Source organism: Mastomys coucha, chromosome X (assembly GCF_008632895.1).
Source record: "Mastomys coucha isolate ucsf_1 chromosome X, UCSF_Mcou_1, whole genome shotgun sequence".
Classification (NCBI taxonomy): Eukaryota; Metazoa; Chordata; class Mammalia; order Rodentia; family Muridae; genus Mastomys; species Mastomys coucha.
Window position 1 is genome coordinate 67,442,927 of NC_045030.1, and position 9,893 is coordinate 67,452,819.

Sequence of the window (9,893 nt, forward strand, 5' to 3'; positions counted from 1 at the left end):
AAAAGAATATGCCATCCAATTTCAGAAATTCTGTTCAATAGCCATGTGTTTGATCTTCCAATATGTTTACTACAGAAGAAAATTATAAACTCTCATTTGTTATGTGCTTAAGTGTTCGAGAAACACAGACTTGAGATATTGAAATTATTATTCAATTGATAGAAAAACTAATGGTTGGGAAAGTAAAACACCAGAATACTTTCTTTGGTTAACCTGCATTTGAATCTGACTTTGACTATGCTTACTGTCTTTTCTCTGTTGTTTGTTGTGTAAATGGCCATTTTTAGACTACCCAGGCCCAGGCCATATAATGTACACCATTCTAATGGATTCTCTTTTATAGTCTCTCTCTCTCTCTCTCTCTCTCTCTCTCTCTCTTTCTCTATGTATGTGTGTGTATGTGTGTATGTGTGTGTGTACATATGATCTTGTAAGGTCATAGACAAGATTAACCACCACAGACTCTTACTACTAATAAATTATTTAAAGTATTTCTTTTCTATCCTTGATATGTGCTAATAACTAATTTCTAGATAATTTTATTAAATTATTATCTTTTTCATAATTATTTTTATTAATTTTTCATACAATATATTTTGATCACATTCTTTTGATTTTTATTAATTTAGTATTATATTTTTTCTTTTTTTTTCTCTTTTTTCACAGTCCTAACAGACTTTATTTGTAGTCTTTAAAAAAGTATTTGATACAATGAAAAACTGTACAATACTTGCTATGTTTGGGCAAATGTATACAAATGGAGGCTTTTCAAAAATAATCTCTCACAATGACAGGTTTTATCCAGTTTCATAATCAACTATGTAAGATAGTATGTGTATTTGCCTAGTAAAAGGATGGCATGGTTCCATATACTACGTGACCACTGGAAGGATGACAGTCACAGGACAGAATAATTAGTTAAGTGGGCATCTTCCAGGAACAGTTGGGTTCAACTAACCATGGTGCAGGACTTCCTGCCTTGTGAGTAGTTAAGAAGGTATTTGAACGTTGTTGAGTATTCTGCACATACAAATGCCAAAACAGAAAGTCATTCAATTACTCCATATGTATTTATTGAGTATCTACTATGTTCTAGGCACTATTAGCAAAGATGAGTATTCTGATAAAGCTAAAGTCCATGTTAAAGTTAAAAACTTTACCTGGTCCCTGGGACCATGATAGCTTCTGAAAAAAAAATCTGTTTTAAAATAAAATCTACTGTGTTAGTGATTCTTTTTCAAAAATTTAAAATATGTGAACCCTAAAACAGTAGGGGGAGGCAGGGGAGTTGCGGGTTGGGGGTGGGGTGTGACTGGATCAGGAACTTGGCTCTAGTCCTGTGGGTCCTGAAGCACATTTCGCTCCCTGAGGAGTCCCTGGTCCAACTCCTGGGGTAGGTGGTGACAGCTACAGTCATATGCTATTAGAGCCAGGAGGAGCAGCGGTCTTGTGCTTTTCAAAGGCCTTCATTAAAAAAAAAAAAAAAAAAAAAAAAAAAAAAAGGTGAGAAGAGCCCCATAGCCTTGCCCAGAAGTGGCCCCTGAGATGGAATCACAGAACATGGTTTGAGATGACTCGCTGAGTCCTAGATGAGGAAAATAACAGAAGTGATGACCTCAGAGGGTGCACTGGGCTTCCTAACCAGACAGGAAGGAGGGGTGCTAATGGAGAAAGAAACTCATTGTTAAAAATGCACAAATCGTTAACAGGGGAGCTTTGTGTTTCCTCTCAAGGTAATCTCTTTATGAAAGGGAGCTTTGGTGGGGGTTTTTATGCAGGCAGCCAGCCAGATGCCAAAATGAGAACTACTACTCTACAGGGCCTGCTGAGAGGAGTGTGGCAGACACCACCTAGGCCTTGTGTCCCTTGGTATTAGGCCTTGCAATGTCCCAGCCCCAACCATATGAGCACTGGCAATCACAGGAGATGTGGACAATCAGGGACCGGTGTACAGAGTGCCACCTCCCAGATCCCCATGGGAGGGAGCCAGCCTCTGGCTCAGAAATGCTAACAAAGTAAGCATGTTCATAGAGTGCGATCAAAATCAGGAACTTGAGATTTCTTCAGAGGTGTCCTCATCAGAGATGGAAGCCCCAGTTTGAGATCTTGGCCACTGTTAGCCCCAGCAGACCTGGCGTTAAACCAAACAGGGCAAGTGTGTGCAGACCGCTGGGCGTATTTGGTCAGGGCTGTGATCTCTTTCGACTTCATGGCATCAGACAGAAAGCTGAACTCATTACACAGAGTCTCTTAGAGGAATGCCATCTGGATCTGTGCGACATTTGTCTTTCAGATGTCATTGCCCTCCGGTCCTTCCTTGTAATAATTCTGACCCCAAAACTTCTGCTTTTCCTGATGTGAGAGGCCGCTCTGCAGCACACTGTTCTTGGCGATCTCACACAGGTCACATGTCCTCAGCTTCCACACTTGGGCCGCGGTGGCATACTCCTCCATGAGTGCTTCCTTGGTGTAGTGAAACTGCATGGGGTCTTTGGTAGAGAGAGATACGTGCAACCCCTTGTGCAGGAATTCCCGAAGTGGGTTCTTGGAATATTCCAGAAACAGGCGGTTGTTACTGAGAGGAGACAGGGCAATAGGGATCTGAGCAAAGTAGTAGAGGTACTGCAGAACAGGACTCTTCTTGAGGAGCAGCCCGTGGGAAAAGTTGTCTGCAGTCAGAAAGGCAGACTCTAGGTGAGTGATGGGGCCGGCCTCCCCATAACGTGGCCGGAACAGGAACGTACTCAGGCCTCGTTCCCTGTAGAGGTTGTTCAGCACCGTGATGTTGGCATACATGCAGTATAGGTAGTAACTATAGGGTGGGTTCTGCTCACTGGTCCAGAGGTCTGGGCTGGGACTCTTGTCTGAGAACATGTGGTCACTGTGCTTGATTCATCATCCACACTGTCAAACCCAGTCATGTATTTAAAGAAGTGGTGAAGCTCCTGATGATCTTGAGGGTTGATGGTAGCCTTGAAAAGGGGCAGGAATATGTTCTCCAGCATCTTCCCAAAGTTTGGCAGTAGTTTCTTGGACCTAAATATGTCATAGATCCGGGGCACCTGGATGATCCAGGGCATGTTGGGTGAGTAGACCTTATGCTGAATGAATCAGTGGGCCAGGCTAGACCACTCCTTGGGATTGCAACCATAGATGGAGAGTCGCCGTTCCGAGTACTGGTACTTGCTATCCTCCAGCTCCCAGGCTACTTCCTTGTCCATGCTAGCAAAGTACTCTCCCCCCAGGTAGTTCTCAGTTTTCAGATACAGGTCTTGGGGCTTTCTGGCCCCCACGGGGTTGTACTTGGAGTTGAACTTGTCAAAGCAGTGAAATGTCTGGCAGCCTACATGAACATCAAGCAAATCTACCGTGAGATCGAAGGAGTCCATGTGCAGGCTGTCGAACACCTGCGGCAGGGTGATCTTCTGACCTAGCTTCTCAGCCACGGTTCTGTCAGGTTCTGTCTGGTACGAGTGCTGGATGAAACGCAGCAAGTGCTTCTGATTCATGCAGGCTGCTGCATGAATGTGCATGTCTACCTTTCTCACGTCATAAAAGTCTCTGTGGGGGTTACTCTTTAATTCCTTGAACTCTGACATTTCATTTAACATCTCATGAAGGCTAAACTTGGATTCCAGTAAGTTCAGTCGTTGGTGACAATAGGTTTTCGTGGGGCCATCAGTGATGAGTGCCAGAATATGGCTCATGTCCACGATGTAGGTCTCCAGGTCAAGGTAGGGCAGGCTGTGGGGCTCCTGGCATTCCAACATCACCTGATTGTCATACACAAAGAGAACACCTCCCTGCATGAAGACCAGGTAGCCCAGGTTGAGGGGTTGCATTGTCCAGGCAATAAGGGTCCTTCTGGAGCAGTTGGGGAGGGTAGAAGTCCGAGAGCCCCTCTTCCAAAGGTACACTTTCCTCTTGATGAGCAGGTTCTGGGCTGTGGTCCGTGGGAAGCGGTGATAGGCAAGCCGTACATACTTCTCCTGCATCATCAGGGCCTTGGCTAGGCTCTTGGCAGCCTGCTCATAGTCTTCCACAGTGATCCCTGCACAGTAATCTCCACTGATGGTGACCTGCTGATACTCAGGCATAGCATAGGGTGCTGGCCCAGGCTTAGAAGTAGCTCCAGGGACCAGAGAGGTTACAGGAGACATGGCGGGACTGGCAGTTAGAGGACCTTTCCAGTCTTGTTGTGTTGGCATCTGCAGGGACAAAGGCTGCAACTAGATCATCTTGAAATTCTTCTTTCTTTTTGCTGTCTCCAGACTTCTGCTCTGCCAGCTCCTTCTGTAGCTCCCTTTCCTTGGCTTCCTTCTGTCTGATGGGACAGTCCTCGGGGACAGTAAACAGGGACATAACATCTTTGCTGTCCTCTTCTCGGAGCACCTTAGCAAACATCTTCTCCGCGAACAGCCTGACACGTTCGTCCAAATCGGACATGTTCAACTTGGGGAATTGGCGAGGCATCTCGGCTCTTCCCAGTACTGCAGCCTGCTGAACATGCCTTCCATCCTGGAACACAGCTCTCAAAGTTAGCACTGGGTGCCTGCCGCTGCTGGTTTCCACAGACTTGGGTGACCGGTTTCTTAGTCTCCATGGCCTGGTGTTCCATTATACTGCTCCTGCTCCCATGGAGTCTCGGGATGCCGGCTCCTGGTTCATTTCTGGAACTAACTCGTATTATATTTATTTACATCTTAATCATTGCGCCCCCTGGTTCCCCACAATGATCAAAGACCTACTCAATTTATCCTCTAATACTATTTTTAAAATCTTTCTTTCAGAATTTATAATTATATTTTTCAGGGGAGGGAAGGTTAAGCAAGCAAAAAGCGAGAGGCTTATTTAATTTAGGTTAGTTCCCTAAATAGCATGATCAATGAGTACAATTTTTCAGTAGCAACTTAATTTTCAAATTATGCTAAATATTCTCTATATTATAAAAGTAGGTTGTTAAAACATAACTTTCATAGCCTTCCTCAGTGACAGATACTATGACAACAAACTATTTGTTTTGTGACACCCACATCATTGATCAATACTATAATATTGGTATAAAATAGCTCTATTGACATCATTAGTTAAAGGAGAAAAATAGCATTTTTTTATTTCTTATTTATTGAGAATGTTCTAAAATTTTATTCAATTATCCTTTTTAATACACACTTATTTTTTCTTTTTTATTTGATATTTTCTTTATTTACATTTCAAAAATTATCCCCTTTTGCTTTTTGCCCCCCCCCCCGGAAATCCCCTATCCACTTCCCTTTCCCCCTGCTTTTATGAGGGTGTTCTAACACCCACCCACTTACTCCTACCTCCCCACCCTTGAATTCCCATATACTGGGGCATCAGGCCTTCACAGGACCAAGGGCCTTTCCTCCCATGATGCTTTAACAAGGTCATCCTCTGTTACATATGCTGCTGGAGCCATGAGTCCCAACATATGTACTCCTTGGTTGGTGGTTTAGTCCCTGGGAGATCTGGGGGTCTGATGGGTTGATATTTTTGTTCTTCCTATAGGGTTGCAAACCCCTTCAGCTCTTTCAGTCCTTTCTCTAACTCCTCCATTGGGGACCCAGTGCTCAGTCCAATGGTTGGCTGTGAGCATCTGCCTCTGTATTTGTCAGGCTCTGGCAGAGCCTCTCAGGAGACAGCTATATCAGGCTCCTGTCAGCGTGCACTTTTTTTGCATCCTCAATAATGCCTGGGTTTGATGACTGTATATGGGATGGATCTCCAGGTGGGGCAGTTTCTAGATGGCCTTTCTTTCAGTCTGTGCTCCACACTTTGTCTCCGTATTTGCTTCCATGAGTATTTTGTTCCCCTTATTAAGAAGGGCCAAAGCATCCACACTTTTGTCTCTACACTTTTGTCTCACTTCTTCTTAAGTTTCATGTAGTCTGTGAATTGTATCTTGAGTATTCTGAGCTTTTGGGTTAATATCCACTTATCAGTGAGTGCCTATCATGTTTGTTCTTTTGTGATTGGGTTACCTCACTCAGGATGATATTTTCTAGTTCCATGCACTTGCCTGCAAATTTCTTGAAGTCATTGTTTTTAATAGCTGAATAGTACTCCATTGTTTAAATGTACCAGATTTTCTGTATCCATTCCTCTGTTGAAGGATTTCTGGGTTCTTTCCAGCCTCTGGCAATTATAAACAAGGCTGCTATTAACATAGTGGACCATGTATCCTTGTTATATATTGTAGAATCTTCTGGGTATATGCCCAGCAATGGTATAGCTGGGTCCTCAGGTAGTACTATGTCCAATTTTCTGAGGAAAACCCTGACTGACTTCCAGAGTGGTTGTACTAGCTTGCAATCCTCCCAACAATGGAGAAGTATTCCTCTTTCTCCACATACTCGCCAGCATCTACTGTCATCTGAGATTTTGATCTTAGCTATTCTGATTGGTGTAAAGTGGAATTTCAGGGTTGTTTTATTTCACATTTCCCTGATGACTAAGGATGTTAAACATTTCTTTAGGTGCTTCTCAGTCTTTTGATATTTCTCAGTTGGATATTACCCTCTAACAGATGTAGGATTAGTAAAGATCTTTTCCCAATCTGTTGATTGTCATTTTGTCCTACTGACAGAGTCCATTGTCTTATACAAACTTTGCAATTTCATGAGGTCCCTTTTGTCAATTGTTGATCTTAGAACATAAGCCATTAGTGTTCTTTTCAGGAATTATTCCCCTGTGCTCATGTATCCAAGTCTCTTCCTCACTTTCTCCTCTATTAGCTTCACTGTGTCTGGTTTTATGTGGAGAAAGGCCCTTGATCCACTTGGACTTGAACTTTGTGTAAGGAGATGAGAATGGATCAATATGCATTCTTCTACATGCTGACCTTCAGTTGAATCAACACCATTTGTTGAAAATTCTGTCTCTTTTCCACTGGATGGTTTTAGCTCCTTTATCAAAGATCAAGTGACTATTTATGTTTGGGTTCATTTCTGGGTCTTCAATTCTATTCCATTAATCTTCCTGCTTGTCTCTGTACTAATACTATATAGTTTTTTATCACTATTACTGTGTAATACAGCTTGAGATCAGGGATGGAGATTTCCCCAGAAGTTCTTTCATTGTTGAGAATAGTGTTCACTATCCTGTTTTTTTCATTGTTGTTATTCCAAATGAATTTGCACATTGCTTTCTTACTCCATGAAGAATTGAGTTGGAAGGTTGATGAGGATTGCATTGGATCTGTTGATAGCTTTCAGCAGGGCATTTTAACCATATTAGTCCTAATTTCTCTCTCAGCCTGTTTATCTTTTGTGTAGAGGAAGAGTACTGATTAGTTTGAGTTTATTTTATATCCAGTCACTTTGTTGAACTGTTTATCAGCATTAGGAGCTCTCTGGTGGAATTTTTTTGGGTCACTTATTATACTATCATATCATCTGCACATAGTGATATTTTGACTTCTTCCTTTCCTATTTGTATGCCTTTGACCTTCATTTGTTGTCTAACTGCTATAGCTAGAACTTCAAGTACTATGTTAAATAGGTAGGGAGAGAGTGAGCAGCCTTGTCTAGTCCCTGATTTTAGTGGGATTTCTTCAAGTTTCTTTCCACTTAGATTGATGTTTGCTATTGGTTTACTGTATATTGCTTTTACTATGTTTAGGTATTGGCCTTGAATTCCTGATCATTCCAAGACTTTTAACATGAAGGGATGTTGAATTTTGTCAAATGCTTTTTCAGCATCTAATGAAATGCTCATGTGTTTTTTTTTCTTTGATTTTGTTTATGTAGTGGATTATGTTGATAGATTTCCACATATTGAACCATCTCTGCATCCCTGGGATGAAGCCTACTTCATTATGGTAGATGATCATTTGATTTGTTTATGCATTCAGTTTTCGTGAATTTTATTGAGTATTTTTGCATCAATATTCATAAGGGAAATTGGTCTCAAGTTCTCTTTCTTTGTTGGGTCTTTGTATGGTTTATGTGTAAGCATAATTGTGGCTTCATAGTGTAAATTGGGTAGTGTTCCTTCTGTTTCTATTTTGTGAAATAGTTTGAAGAGTATTCATATTAAGTATTCTGCACAAAATCCATCTTGTTTTGGGCTTTTTGTTGTTGTTGTTAGGAGACTTTTAATGACTGCTTCTATTTCTTTAGGGGTTATGGGACTATTTAGATTGTTTATCTGATCTTGATTTAACATTGGTAACTGGTATCAGTCTAGAAAACTTCCATTACCTCCAGATTCTCCAGTTTGGTTGAGTACAGGCTTTTGTAGTAGGATCTGATTTTTATTTTTTAATTTCCTTGGTTTCTGTTGCTATGTTTCTTTTTTCATTTCTGATGTTGTTAATTTGTATTTTAATGCCAATGAGAAATACTACCTACCCCTATCACATTAGCCTTTATTTAAATGTTGAGCATCCATATGAGACTTTTACCCTTATATTTTGTCAACTATATAAATAGTGTTATCAGTTTTATCATTTTCTTTAATTATCCATGACCTAATCAATCTCAATGAAAATAACTTCCCTCAGAGTCCCATGTTAAAGTCAAGATAATCTTCCTTTTTGTTATTCCAATTACCCATACCATTTTTTTTCTCATAAACTAGCATATTATATAGTTGGAATGTAATTCAACTTTGGTAAATCTAATTATTTCAGGGAATAGTAGAAGCAGAGAAAGGAAACTTTTTTGTATCAAGAAGACAAAGATAATGCTTTCATTAAGGTGAGGAGCAGAGGCGAGCACAAAAGCAAAAAAAAAGAATAATATGTATTTTTTTATATTTATTTTTAAAATTTTTATTCTTTAACTTTTTTTTTTACTGTCCAGACTTTATCCTTCTCCAGAACCTCCCCCTTACTGTTCCACATCCCACAGCGCATCCTCCTACCCTGTCTCCAAGAGGATATCCCCACCCCACCCCAACCCCCCAGACCTCCTCACTCCCTGGGGCCCCAAGTCTCTTGAGGGTTAGGTGCATCTTTTCTGACTGAATCCAATCCCAACAATTCTCTGCTGTATATGTATTGGGGGCCTTTTATCAGCTGGTGTATACTGCCTGGTTGATGGCTTAGTGTCTTCGAGATCCCAGTGGTCAAGGTTAGTTGAGACTGGTGATCATTCTACAGGGTTGCCTTCCTTCTTAGCTTCTTCCAGCTTCTCCATAATTCAACCCCAGGGCTCAGCAGCTTCTGTCCATTGGTTTGGTATAAATATCTGCATCTGACTCTTTCAACTGCTTTCTGGGCCTTTTGGAGGGCAGTCATGACAGTCCTCTGTTTGTAAGCACACCATATCTTCAGTAATAGTGTCAGGCCTTGGGGCCTTCCCCTGAGCTAGATCTCAATTTGGGCCTGTCACTAGACCTCCTTTTCTTCACACTCTTCTCCATTTTTTTTTCCTGTAGTTCTTTCAGGCAGGAACAATATTGGTCAGAGTTTTTGACTGTGGAATGGCAACCTCATCCCTCCACTTGATGCCCTGTCTTTTACTGGAGGTGGACTCTACAAGTTCTCTTTCCCAACTGGAGGTCATTTAGTCTAAGGTCCCTTCCTTTGAGTCCTAAGAGTCTCTTACCTTCAAGGTCTCTAGTACATTCTAGAGGGTTCCCTCACCTCCTACTTTCAGAGGTTGCCTGTTTCAATTCTTTCTGCTGGCCCTCAGGGCTTCAGTCCTGTGCCACCACCCCCACCAATGCTTAATCATGTTCCCCTCTTCCCATCCTTATCCCTGTTGCCTTTCCCACTCAGGTCCCTCCATTTATTCTCCCCTCCTGTGATTGCTTCTTTCTCCCTCCCAAGTGGGATTGAAGCATCCATACTTGGGCCCTTCGTCTTGTCAGGCTTCTTGAGTTCTGTGGATTGTATCCTGGGAATTCTGTATTTTTTTTTTTTTTTT

The 9,893-nt window shown here is 41.7% G+C and overlaps 1 pseudogene; it reads right to left on the minus strand.

The window, feature by feature from the left end:
• Window positions 1-2,025: 2,025 nt before the first annotated feature.
• On the minus strand, window positions 2,026-4,473 carry LOC116093455 (annotated as a pseudogene).
• Between the last annotated feature and the right edge of the window lie 5,420 nt (window positions 4,474-9,893).